The sequence below is a fragment of the Scyliorhinus torazame genome, chromosome 24, assembly GCF_047496885.1.
Source record: "Scyliorhinus torazame isolate Kashiwa2021f chromosome 24, sScyTor2.1, whole genome shotgun sequence".
In the NCBI taxonomy this organism is placed as follows: Eukaryota; Metazoa; Chordata; class Chondrichthyes; order Carcharhiniformes; family Scyliorhinidae; genus Scyliorhinus; species Scyliorhinus torazame.
In genome coordinates this window covers 56,133,626-56,146,223 of record NC_092730.1, presented here as the reverse complement: position 1 = coordinate 56,146,223, position 12,598 = coordinate 56,133,626, and the positions used below count along the sequence as shown (strand labels likewise).

At 45.3% G+C, this 12,598-nt stretch overlaps 2 non-coding genes across 2 annotated transcripts; one reads left to right on the top strand and one right to left on the bottom strand.

Annotated features, from left to right (window-relative positions):
* The first annotated feature begins 919 nt into the window (after positions 1-919).
* trnal-aag (transfer RNA leucine (anticodon AAG)) lies at positions 920-1,002 on the top strand. The gene has a single exon. It is a non-coding gene; the product is annotated as a tRNA-Leu (tRNA).
* Positions 1,003-12,205: 11,203 nt separating this feature from the next.
* trnag-ucc (transfer RNA glycine (anticodon UCC)) lies at positions 12,206-12,277 on the bottom strand. The gene has a single exon. It is a non-coding gene; the product is annotated as a tRNA-Gly (tRNA).
* Between the last annotated feature and the right edge of the window lie 321 nt (positions 12,278-12,598).

Here is a 12,598-nt window from a genome sequence, read left to right as displayed (position 1 = left end):
AGGTAGGAAAGATTATCCGGTTGCGGGATGAGGGTGATAGGGTGGAATTGAGGGCTTAGGTGGGTCGGTGCAGACTCGATGGGCCGAATGGCCTCCTACAGCACTGTATGTTCTATGTCTATGTCGATTTGTGCACGGAGCATAACATTTCACCCAGCTCGTCAGGATGGCCGAACTGTCTTGCTGGAGGCGAGGGTTCGAATGCCACCTCTGACATTAACTTTTCTTCCACGTGCTTACATTTCTCCAGCAAAATGTTCAGGCCCAGGAAGATCCAATACCTCCCATTCAAAGGGGAAGCGGTGGCCTCGGGACGTGAGATTCGTGCTTAAATTCGCACAGCAAGTTCCCACAGGCAGAAGCCAAGTTCATGACGGCATGATCTGCTCAGTAACTCTGGATCAGGAATTAATAATGATCCCAGGACTCCGCGTAAATTTCCACTTCCCTTGTTGTAAATAGTCTGGCATGTTGTATTGGCGGATGTGAATAAGTTGGCTTCTCCCAGAATGTTCTTCTGCCGCCTTTACAGCATGAACATCCTCGTGTTTGGACACTGGAGGGGCTATTAGGCTACTAGCCTGTGAAAGCAGCACCAGAAGCAGCTGTGCAGAGAGATTCCAGTCGCCAAGATGCAACTGTATAATTGGATCCATCACGCCGGTCAGATCTTAGACTCGTAATACCTTCGTGTGAGGAACAGGTAGGCGGCAGTACGGACTTTGTTGAAAAGAGCAAACTGATCAATGCAGAAATGAGAGCTCCTTAACACACAGCGTGTTGGAGAACGATCGCACTCAGATACAAGAGTCTGGCTGGCGTTCAAAAATAGTAAAACCACATCTAGTTTGAAATGAAATGAAGATGAAAATTGAATTTAAATCGATTCGCCGATGGAGCATATCTTTGGTTACAGCGCGTCAGGATGGCCTAGCGGTCGAAGGCGCTGCGTTAAGGTTGCAGTCTCCTCTGGAGGGGTGGGTTCGAATCCTACTTCTGACATTAACGTTTCCTCCACGTGGTTACGTTTCTCCAGCAAAATGTGCAACCCCAGGAAGATTCAATGGGTCAGGGAATGAGATTCCTGCTTATATTCGCACAGCAAGACCTCACAGGGAGAAGCCCAGTTCATAACTGGATAATATAAGAACTAGGAGCAGGAGTAGGCCATCTGGCCCCTCGAGCCTGCTCCACCATTCAGTGAGATCATGGCTGATCTTTTGTGGACTCAGCTCCACTTTCCGGCCCGAACACCATAACCCTTAATCCCTTTATTCTTCAAAAAACTATCTATCCTTATCTTAAAAACATTTAATGAAGGAGCCTCTACTGCTTCACTGGGCAAGGAATCCCATAGATTCACAACGCTTTGGGTGAAGACGTTCCTTCTAAACTCAGTCCTAAATCTACTTCCCCTTATTTTGAGGCTATGCCCCCTAGTTCTGTTTTCACCCGCCAGTGGAAACAACCTGCCCGCATCTATCCTTTCTATTCCCTTCATAATCTCATATGTTTCTATAAGATCCCCCCCCCCTCATCCTTCTAAATTCCAATGAGTACAGTCCCAGTCTACTCAACCTCTCCTCGTAATCCAACCCCTTCAGCTCTGGGATTAACCTAGTGAATCTCCTCTGCACACCCTCCAGTGCCAGTACGTCCTTTCTCAAGCAAGGAGACCAAAACTGAACACAATACTCTAGGTGTGGCCTCACTAACACCTTATACAATTGCAGCAGAACCTCCCCAGTCTTAAACTCCATCCCTCTAGCAATGAAGGACAAAATTCCATTTGCCTTCTTAATCACCTGTTGCACCTGAAAACCAACTTTTTGAGACTCATGCACTAGAACACCCAGGTCTCTCTGCACAGCAGCATGTTTTAATATTTTATCATTTAAATAATAATCTCTTTTGCTGTTATTCCTACCAAAATGGATAACCTCACATTTGTCAACATTGTATTCCATCTGCCAGACCCTAGCCCATTCACTTAGCCTATCCAAATCCCTCTGCAGACTTCCAATATCCTCTGCACTTTTTGCTTTACCACTTATCTTAGTGTCGTATGCAAACTTGGGCACATTGCCCTTGGTCCCCAACTCCAAATCATCGATGTAAATTGTGAACAGTTGTGGGCCCAACACTGATCACTGAGAGACACCACTAGCTACTGATTGCCAACCAGAGAAACACCCATTAATCCCCACTCTTTGCTTTCTATTAATTAACCAATCCTCTATCCATGCTACTACTTTCCCCTTAATGCCATGCATCTTTATCTGATGCAACAACCTTTTGTGTGGCACCTTGTCAAAGGCTTTCTGGAAATCCAGATATACCAGATATACCACATCCATTGGCTCCCCGTTATCTACCGCACTGTTAATGTCCTCAAAATATTCCACTAAATTAGTTAGGCGCGACCTGCCCTTTATGAACCCATGCTGCGTCTGTCCAGTGGGACAATTTCCATCCAGATGCCTCGCTATGTCTTCCTTGATGATAGATACCAGCATCTTCCCTACTACCGAAGTTAAGCTCACTGGCCTATAATTACCCGCTTTCTGCCTACCTCCTTTTTTAAACAGTGGTGTCACGTTTGCTAATTTCCAATCCGCCGGGACGGCCCCAGATAATTTTGGTAAATTATCACTAGTGCATTTGCAATTTCCCTAGCCATCCGTTTTAGCACTCTGGGATGCATTCCATCAGGTCCAGGAGACTTGTCTACCTTTAGCCCCATGAGCTTGCCCATCACTACCTCCTTGGTGATAACAATCCTCTCAAGGTCCTCACCTGTCATAGCCTCATTTCCATCAGTCACTGGCATGTTATTTGTGTCTTCCACTGTGAAGACCGACCCAAAAAACCTGTTCAGTTCCTCAGCCATTTCCTCATCTCCCATTACTAAATCTCCCTTCTCATCCTCTAAAGGACAAATATTTACCTTAGCCACTCTTTTTTGTTTTATGTATTTGTCGAAACCTTTACTATCTGTTTTTATATTCTGAGCAAGTTTACTCTCATAATCTATCTTACTCTTCTTTATAGCTTTTTTTAGTAGCTTTCAGTTGCCCCCTAAAGATTTCCCAGTCCTCTAGTCTCCCACTGATCTTTGCTACTTTGTATGTTTTATCCTTCAATTTGATACTCTCCCTTATTCCCTTAGATATCGACGGTCGATTTTCCCTCTTTTTACCGCCCTTCCTTTTTGTTGGTATCTACCTTTGCTGAGCACTGTGAAAAATCACTTGGAAGGTTCTCCACTGTTTCTCAACTGTTTCACAATAAAATATTTGCTCCCAGTCTATCTTAGCTAGTTCTTCTCTCATCCCATTGTAATCTCCTTTGTTTAAGCGCAAAACACTAGTGCTTGATTGTACCTTCTCACCCTCCATCTGTGTTTTAAATTCCATCATATTGTGATCGCTCCTTCCGAAAGGTTCCCTAACTATGAGATCCTGAATCAATCCTGTCTCATTACACAGGACCAGATCTAGGACCGCTTGTTCCCTCGTAGGTTCCACCTAGGAAACTATCGCGGATACATTCTATAAACTCCTCCTCAAGGCTGCCTTGACTGACCTGGTTAAACCAATCAACATGTAGATTAAAATCCCCCATGATAACTGCTGTACCATTTCTACATGCATCTGCTATTTCATTGTTTATTGCCTGCCCCACCATAATGTTACTATTTGGTGGCCTATAGATTACTCCTATCAGTGACTTTTTCGCCTTACTATTCCTGATTTCCACCCAAATGGATTCAACCTTATCCTCCATAGCACCGGTGTCACCCCTTACTGTTGCCCGGATGTCATCCTTAAATAACAGAGCTACACCACCTCCCTTACCATCCACTCTGTCCTTCCGAAAGGTTTGATACCCTCGGATATTTAACTCCCAGTCGTGACCATCCTTTAACCATGTTTCAGTAATGGCCACTAAATCATAGTCATTCACGACGATTTGCGCCATCAACTCATTTACCTTATTCTGAATAATACGAGCATTCAGGTAAAGTACACTTATGTTGGCTTTTTTACCTCTGTTCTGAATCTTGACACCTCGATCAGTAACCTCTCCTAAGTTATATTTCCTCTTAACCTTTCTCCTAATTTTCCTTGTCATCGAACCCATATCTTCCTGTAACAACCTGCCGCGTCGCTTAACATTAATGTTTTCACTTCCCGTTTTATTTCTTTTATTATTCGTGGTCCTATTCACTGAGCTCCCCCTCAGTCACTGTACCTTGTACTGTCGCCCTTTTTGATTTTTGACTATGGCTTCTCTGCCTTACACTTTCCCCATTACTGCCTTTTATTTCTGTCCCTGTTTTACAACCTTCCAACTTCCTGCATCGGTTCCCATCCCCCTGCCACATAAGTTTAAACTCTCCCCAACAGCTCTAGCAAACACCCCCCCCCCCCCCCCTAGGGCATCAGTTCCAGTCCTGCCCAGGTGCAGACCGTCCGGTTTGTACTGGTCCCACCTCCCCCAGAACCGGTTCCAATGTCCCAGGAATTTGAATCCCTCCCTCTTGCACCATCTCTCGAGCCACGTATTCATCCTCTCTATCCTGACACTCCTACTCTGACTAGCTCGTGGCACTGGTAGCAATCCTGAGATTACTACCTTTGAGGTCCTACTTTTTAGTTTTCCTCCTAGCTCCCTAAATTCAGCTTGTAGGACCTCGTCCCGTTTTTTACCTATATCGTTGGTGCATATGTGCACCACGACAGCTGGCTGTTCACCCTCACCCCCCCCTCCAGAATGTCCTGCAGCCGCTCCGAGACATCCTTGACCCTTGCACCAGGGAGGCAACATACCATCCTGGAGTCTCGATTGCGTCCGCAGAACCGCCTGTCTATTCCCCTTACAATTGAGTCCCCTATCACTATAGCCCTGCCATTCTTCTTCCTGCCCAGCTGCGCAGCAGAGCCAGCCACGGTGCCATGAACCTGGCTGCTGCTGCCTTCCCCTGGTGAGCCATCTCCCTCAACAGTATCCAATGCGGTATATCTGTTTTGCAGGGAGATGACCGCAGAGGACACCTGCACTGCCTTCCTACTCTTGCTCTGTCTTTTGGTCACCCATTTACTATCTCCCTCAGTACCTTTCACCTGCTACTTGTTTCTAGCTTGAAATTAAATGACGACGAAGATAGAATTTTAATCGATTTGAGCACGCAGCATATCTTTTGCGACAGCGCGTCAGGATGGTCGAGCGTTCGAAGTCACTGCGTTAAGGTCACAGTCTCCTCTGGAGGCATGGGTCCGAATCCCACTGCTGATATTAACTTTTCCTCCACGAGGTTACATTTCTCCAGCAAAATGTTCACCCCAGGAAGATCCAATGCCTCCAATTCACCGGGGAAGAGGCGGCCTCAGGACGTGAGAATCCTGCTTAAATTGGCACAGCAAAACCCAACAGGAAAAGATCAGTTACTGACTGGATAATCAGATCTGTGACTCTGGCACTCAGATACAGGGTTCAAAAATAGTAAAAGCACATCAAGTTTGAAATGAAATGACGATGAATATAGAATTTAAATCGCTTTGTGCATTCCACTGAAACAATTTACCATTTCCTCCGAAGCAAAGCTTATTTTATCAAGTCAATGTGCTTCTTAATTCCTGTGAAATTTTGTTTCCTTGCTGATGTAAAATCAAAAGAAAGACTTTTTGTCCCTTGGTTTTATATCGGGATCACTGGGTCAATTTGGTTCTTTCTGGTTTGGTGGCGTCCACTGCGAACAGAACAATAGACATAAGTGAGCAGTCTTTACAAATAGAAGAGTCGAGCACAAGGGCAATGCCGCTATGCAGATTCTTCATAAAATCCTGAAAGAGAAATAGAAAATGTTGGATATCTTGACTGGTATGGCAACATCTGTGGAGAGAGAAAGACAGTTACAGTTCCGAATGCAGTACGACACTCCCTCCCATTCTCTGTTTCCATCTCCATAGCTGCTGCCAGGCCTGTTAAGGATTTCCAGCATTTTCTGTTTTTATCACGGGATTACACGCCAGCTCTAGGCGGCTGTCATGGGCACGGTGGGCGGAATGGACTCATCCTGATCTGTAACCATTTTTTGATTCTCTAAACAAGAGTTAGCAACGGGAAGTATCCAATTGGAGAGTTACACCCTGGCGTATGTAATCTCCCTCCACAGCTGCTACCGGTGCTACTTTCACAGACATGTAGCCGAAGAACACCTCCAGTGGACAAAACAGAAGGGAATTCATCCAGTGGAGGCGACAGAGAAGGATTGTGGAAGAGGTCAACTGAGTCACCTCGACTGTACTGTGGACAGCCGAAGAACTGATGGCAAGGAGCGGTTAAGCTCCAAACATGACCTTCGCCCCTCCCTCCTTTTCCTCCAAACTGCTCCCGAGTTCAGTCAATGGGACCATATCGATCGAACAGATGTTATAAAGTCCTTGCAGGGCTCGGCGGGGGTTTGAACCCGGGACCAATCGCATTTTGCCGATCAGAAGACGCTAAGCGAGAATCATACTCCTAGATCAACGAACAAGCCGGAGATCAGTATTCCGCTGAAACCATCTTACCATTACCTCCCAAGCAAAGCTTATTTTATCAACTCAACGGACTTAATTCTGTTGAATTTGGTTTGGTTGTTAAAGTAAAATCAAAAGGAACTCCCTTTTGCCCCTTGCTTTCCTTATTTAGATTATTGGGTAAATTTGTTTTTTTCTGGTTTGTTGGCCTCCACGGGGAACAGAACAATAGACAGAAGGGACAAGTCTTTGTAAATAGAAGCGCCAGGCACAAGGGCAATGCCGCTATGGAGATTCTCCATAAAATCCTGAAAGACAAATAGAAATTGCTGGACAAATCGTCTGGTATGGTAACATCTGTGGAGAGAGGAAGAGAGTTACCATTCTGAATTCAGAATGACCCTGCTTCCCATTCTCTGTTTCGCTCAACACAGCTGCTGCCAGGCATGTTGGGATTTTCCAGCATTTTTTGTTTGTATCACGGTACTATACGCCAGCTCTAGGCGATTGTCATGGACACGTTGGGCGGAATGGACTCACCCTGATCTGTTACCATTTAATGATTCTCTAAACGAGTGTGAGCAACGTGAAGTATCCAATTGGAGAGTTGCATCCTGGCGATTGGAATCTCTCTCCCCCGCTGTTTACGGTGCAGCCTTCACAGATACTTAGCAGAAGAATCCCTCCAGTGGACAAACAGGAGGAAATAAATCCAGTGGAGGCGGTAGAGGAGGGTTCTGGGAGTGGTCAACTGTGTCAGCTCGACTGCACTGTGGGCAGCCAAAGAACTGGTGTCAAAGAGCGGTTAAACCCCAAACATGACCCTCGCTCCCACCCTCCTTTTTCTCCAAACTGCTCCCTCGTTCAGTCAATGACACCATATCGATCGCACAGATATTAAAAAGTGCTTTGCAAGGCTCGTCCAGGATTTGAACACGTGACCTCTAGCATTTTATTGCAGCAGAAGGCCCCAAGCGAGAATCATACCCCTAGACCAACGAACCAGGTGCGCTCAACGTACCGCTGAAACCACCATTACGTCCCAAGCAAAGTTTATTTGAGCAACTCAATGGACTTCTTAATTCCCGCTGAATTTGGTTTGGTTGTGAAAGTAAAATCAAAAGAAAGTCTTCTTTGTCCCTTGCTTTTCTTATCGGGATCATTGCGTCAATTTGGTTCTTTCTGGTTCGTTGTCCTCCACTGCGAACAGAACAATAGACATACGGGACCAGTTTTTATAATTAGAAGCGCCGAGCACAAGGGCAATGCCGCTATGGCGATTCTTCATAAAATCCTGAAACAGCAATGGAAAATGGTGGATAACTCGGATGGCCGGGCAACACCTGTGGAGGGAGACAGAGAGTTACAGTTCCGAATCCAGTCTGACCCTCCTTCCCATTCTCTGTTTCCCTCCCCACATCTGCTGCCAGGCCTGTTGAGATTTTACAGCATTTTCTGTCTTCATCACAGGACTACACGCCAGCTCCAGGCGACTGACATGGACACGGTGGGCGGAATGGACTCACGCTGATCTTTAACCATTCTATGATTCTCTAAACGAGCGTGTAAGTTCTGAGCAACGTGAAGTATCCAATTGGAGAATTGCATCCTGGCGACTGGAATCTCTCTCCCCCGCTGCTTCCGGGGCTGCTTTCACAGGCACGTAGCCGAGAAACACCTCCAGTGGACAAACAGGAGGAATTTCACCCAGTGGAGGCGGCAGAGGAGGGTTCTGGGCGAGTGTATCAGTGCCTGTCACTGTCTGTAAGTGTGCGATTGTATCAGTCAGTGTCTGTGACTGTGAGTGTATGAAAATGAAATGAAATGAAAATCGCGTATTGTCACAAGTAAGCTTCAAATGAAGTTACTGTGAAAAGCCCCTAGTCGCCACATTCCGGCGCCTGTTCGGGGAGGCTGTCACGTGAATTGAACTGTGCTGCTGGCCTGCCTTGGTCTGCTTTCAAAGCCAGCGATTTAGCCCTGTGCTAAACAGACACACGCTGATTAGATGTATCAGCGTGTGTAAATGTCTGTGAGTTGTGATTGTAACTGTCAGTATCTGTTAATGCCTGTTTGTGTGTGATTGTAGCTATCAGTGTATTTCAGTGTATGTGAGTTGTGATTGTATCTTTCAGTGTTTGATACTGTGTGTGAATGTACAATTGTATCTGTCAGTGTGGGTTACTGTCTGTAAGTGTCTGATTGTATCTGTCAGTCTCAGTTCTTATCTGTGAGTGTGATTTACCTGTCAGATTGTTACTTTCTGTCAGTCTCTGTTGCTGTCAGTATCTGTCAGTGTCTGAAAATACTGCAAATTGTTATTCGTCCTCTCCATAATGCTCATAATTGAAAACAGACACTTCTCTAATTGTTACAGTGCTCCAGGAGATCCTACACCCAGACTATAGAATTGGTGGATTCTATGGACTACTTCATGCAACATTATTCGTTTGTCTCTGAAATCCATTCTCACTCCTGTACTCGTCCAGATTTCACTTAAAAACATTTCTGCTATTCGTCTTAATTGATCCTCAAGATAAACACTTCCAAATTCTACCACCTCCATTGGGAAATACATGAATATAGATTGTTTAACTTTTACTTACTTCTAACACCTCTCAGTCCTGCCGATCACATTCTATCACCGGTTCTTCATGTTGACCTGTTTCTGCAACACCGACAGTTCATGTGAATCTCCCCCGCTCTGTTGCGGTTCTGTGTCGTGGCCAATAGATGTCAGCACACTCTGGTGGAACGAAGTTCGCAGGTCAGAGTGACACACAACTGATAACAATTGTTTATATTATATTGAACTTGGGACGGCGGGATTTATGAGAACATAATATTTGGTGATGATCTTTTCTTATATTTTGGTTGTGTTGAATCCGTCGACATGTTGTATGTGGGAGTGAGGTGCATTCGCTCTGCCCTTCTCTGGTCCCGTTTGTAAATGGGGGATTCCTGTCACTCTCAGGTAATAGTGAGAGTGAAAGAGACAATCTGAAACTGACAGTCTTCGTCACTATATGTGCCTGTGGATACGTTGTCAGTGGAACCGCTCCTTGACACCAGTTCTTCGGCTACCCACAGTACAGTTGAGGTTACCGGGATGACTTCTCCACTAATTCTCTTCAGCCAGCTCTCCAGGATGAACCTCCTCCTGTTTGTAGACGGGAGGGGTTCTTTAGCTACTTGCCTGTAAGAAGATCGCGTATTAAAATTCAATAAAGTAAAGGAGTTGTATCATGTGGTTAATGAGATGCACAATAATCCATTGTACTCTACACACGTGGAATGAAATCCCATCCTCGTCTGTAATGTGTCTGTTGTGTCTCTGTTTGGTCCACTTCATGAGCAAAAAGTAAAAATGCTGTGATTTTTAGCATTTGTTCAAGGGCTTGGAGGGTGGTGAATTCGTCCAACACTGTCCATGTTGATACCACGTTATAAAAAGGTGAGAAAGTTACTTATTTCACTCCCTGCCCTAATTGCGCATAAATCCTGAGTTCGAAATTGCTTCTTCCTCTCAATTTGAAACTCACAAAGTCGCTCAAAAGATAAGTTCATAAGGTATAGGAGCAGAATTAAGCCATTAGACCGATCGAGTCTGCACGCCATTCTATCATGGCTGAGTTGTTCCTCATCTGCTACCTACAAAGTTACAGATGAAGTGGTCGATTGCAATATCAGCCAGAGCACCTCCTCCCGAGAACACACGTCTTCGGAGCGGGAGTAGGCAATTTAGCCTACTGAGCCTAACACCTTCCATGTGATCCTGGCTTATGCCATCCTGGCCTCAACTCCACCATCCTGCCCGTTCTCCATAACCCATCAACTCATTACCAATAAACATCTCTCTAACCCCTCCTTAACTTTACTCTCTCTCCCTGTATGCAACGCACCCTGGGGTAGCGAATTCCACAGAATCACAACCCTTTGGGAGAAGTAGTTTTTCCTCAAATCTTTTTTAAGTTTGCAATCTCTTATTCTAAAACTATGACCTCTCGTTTTAGAATGCCCCATAAGAGGAAGCATCAGCCCCCCGTCTACTTTATCCATACCTTTTGGCATCTTATACACCTCAATTAGATAATTGCGCATAGATTCTGAGTGAGACTATGGCCAGTCTTCCTCAGTTTGAAACTCATGGTGTCGCGCAAAATCATCCGATACAACTATTACTGCGATGGCCGGAATCCGAACCCGGTACAACTGCTTGGAAGAAAGCTGTGCTGACCACTGCACCACCATCGCTGCATTTCCAAATTTGAACACCAGGTGGAATAGATGGAGGCCGATACTTTCCATCTGTTCATGGATGCAAAACGAGTGAAGACACATTAACTTGCGCGCTTGTGGGCCGCGGTAAAAGTAATCGACTGATAATCTATTGTGCTCTGCACACGTGGGTTCGAATCCCATAATCCTCGAAATTGTATCCACTGTTTCCGCGAAATGTGACTCATTTTTCCAAGGTGGATCCACAATCACTGATGTGACAGTCTATTACAAGTTGTCAGGCCAGAATGCATCCAGTTGGGTTAGAGGAGGGAGGAACGGAGGCAGACGTGTTTGGGGCTGAACAGCTCATTGACACCAGTTCTTCTTCGGCTACCCACAGTCTCGTCGAGGTGACCGGGTTGACTTCTCCCACAATTACATTCTGCTACCTCTCCTGGATTAATTTCATTCTATTTGTCCACTGGAGGAGTGCGTCGGCTGCTTGTCTGTGAGAAGATCGGACATTAATGTTTCATGAAGTAAAGTAGTTGTACCACGTGGTTAAGGGGCTGCACAATAATCCTTTACGCTCTGCGCACGTGGGTTCGAATCCCATCCTCGGCTGAAACGTGTCTGCTGTGTCTCTGTTTGGTCCATGTCACGAGCATAAAGTAAAAATGCTGTGATGTTTAGCTTTTGTTTAAGGGCTTGGGGGTGGTTAATAGTCGAACACTATTCATGTTGAAATCACATTACAAATAGCTGAGAAAATTACTTATTTAACTCACTGCTCTAATTGCGCATAAATTCTGATTTGGAAACTGTTTCTGCCCCTCAGTTTGAAACTCACGAAGTCGCGCAAAAGTTACGTTCATAAAATATCAGGAGCAGAATTAAGCCATTAGACACTTCGAGTCTGCCCCGCCATTCTATCGTGCTGATATGTTCCTCATCTGCTACCGACAATGTTTCAGATGAAGAGGTCGATTGCGCTTTAGCCAGAACACATCCTCTCTGGAAAACAAGACTTCGGAGCTGGAGTCGGCAATTTAGCTTCGTGAGCCGAACACATTTCATGTGATCTTGGCTGATCCCATCCTGGCTTCCACAACCGTTCAACTCCTCACCAATAAAAATCTCTCTAACACCTCATGAAATTTACTCAGTCTCCCTGCATCCAACACACTCTGGGGTACCGAATTCCACAGACTCACACCCTTTGCGAGAAGTAGTTTTACCTCCACTCTTTTTTAATTTGCGATCTTTCATTCTAAGGTCATGACCTCTCGTTTTAGAATGCGCCACAAGAGGAGGCATCAGCTCCATGTCTACCTTTCCGGACCTTTTGGCATCTGATACACCTCAGTTAGATAATTACACATACACTCAAGTGAGAAACTGTTGACCAGTTTTTCTCAGTTTGAAACTCACGATGTCAAGACATCCGCGCTAGCAATTACTGCGATGGCCGGGAATCGAACCCGAATCAACTGCTTGGAAGGCAACTGTGCTCACCACTATACCACCATCGCTTCATTTCCATCGTTGAACACCAGTTTGAAACGAACGAGGCAGATAATTTCCATCAGTTCATGGATGCAAAACAAATTGAGACGTATTGGCGTCTGAACCTGTGGGACGAAGTGGCTGAGTGATTAAAGCGATGGACTGTTTATCTTTTGTGCTGTGTACACGTGGGTTCGAATCCCGTCCTCTTCGATTTTTCATCCACACATTTTTCGGAAGTGGAATTCAGTTTTCCACGATCGATCTGCAATCACTGATGTGACAATCCTTTCCAGTTTGTCAGGCCAGATTGCATCGAGTTGGATTCAAGGGAGGAATGGAGGCAG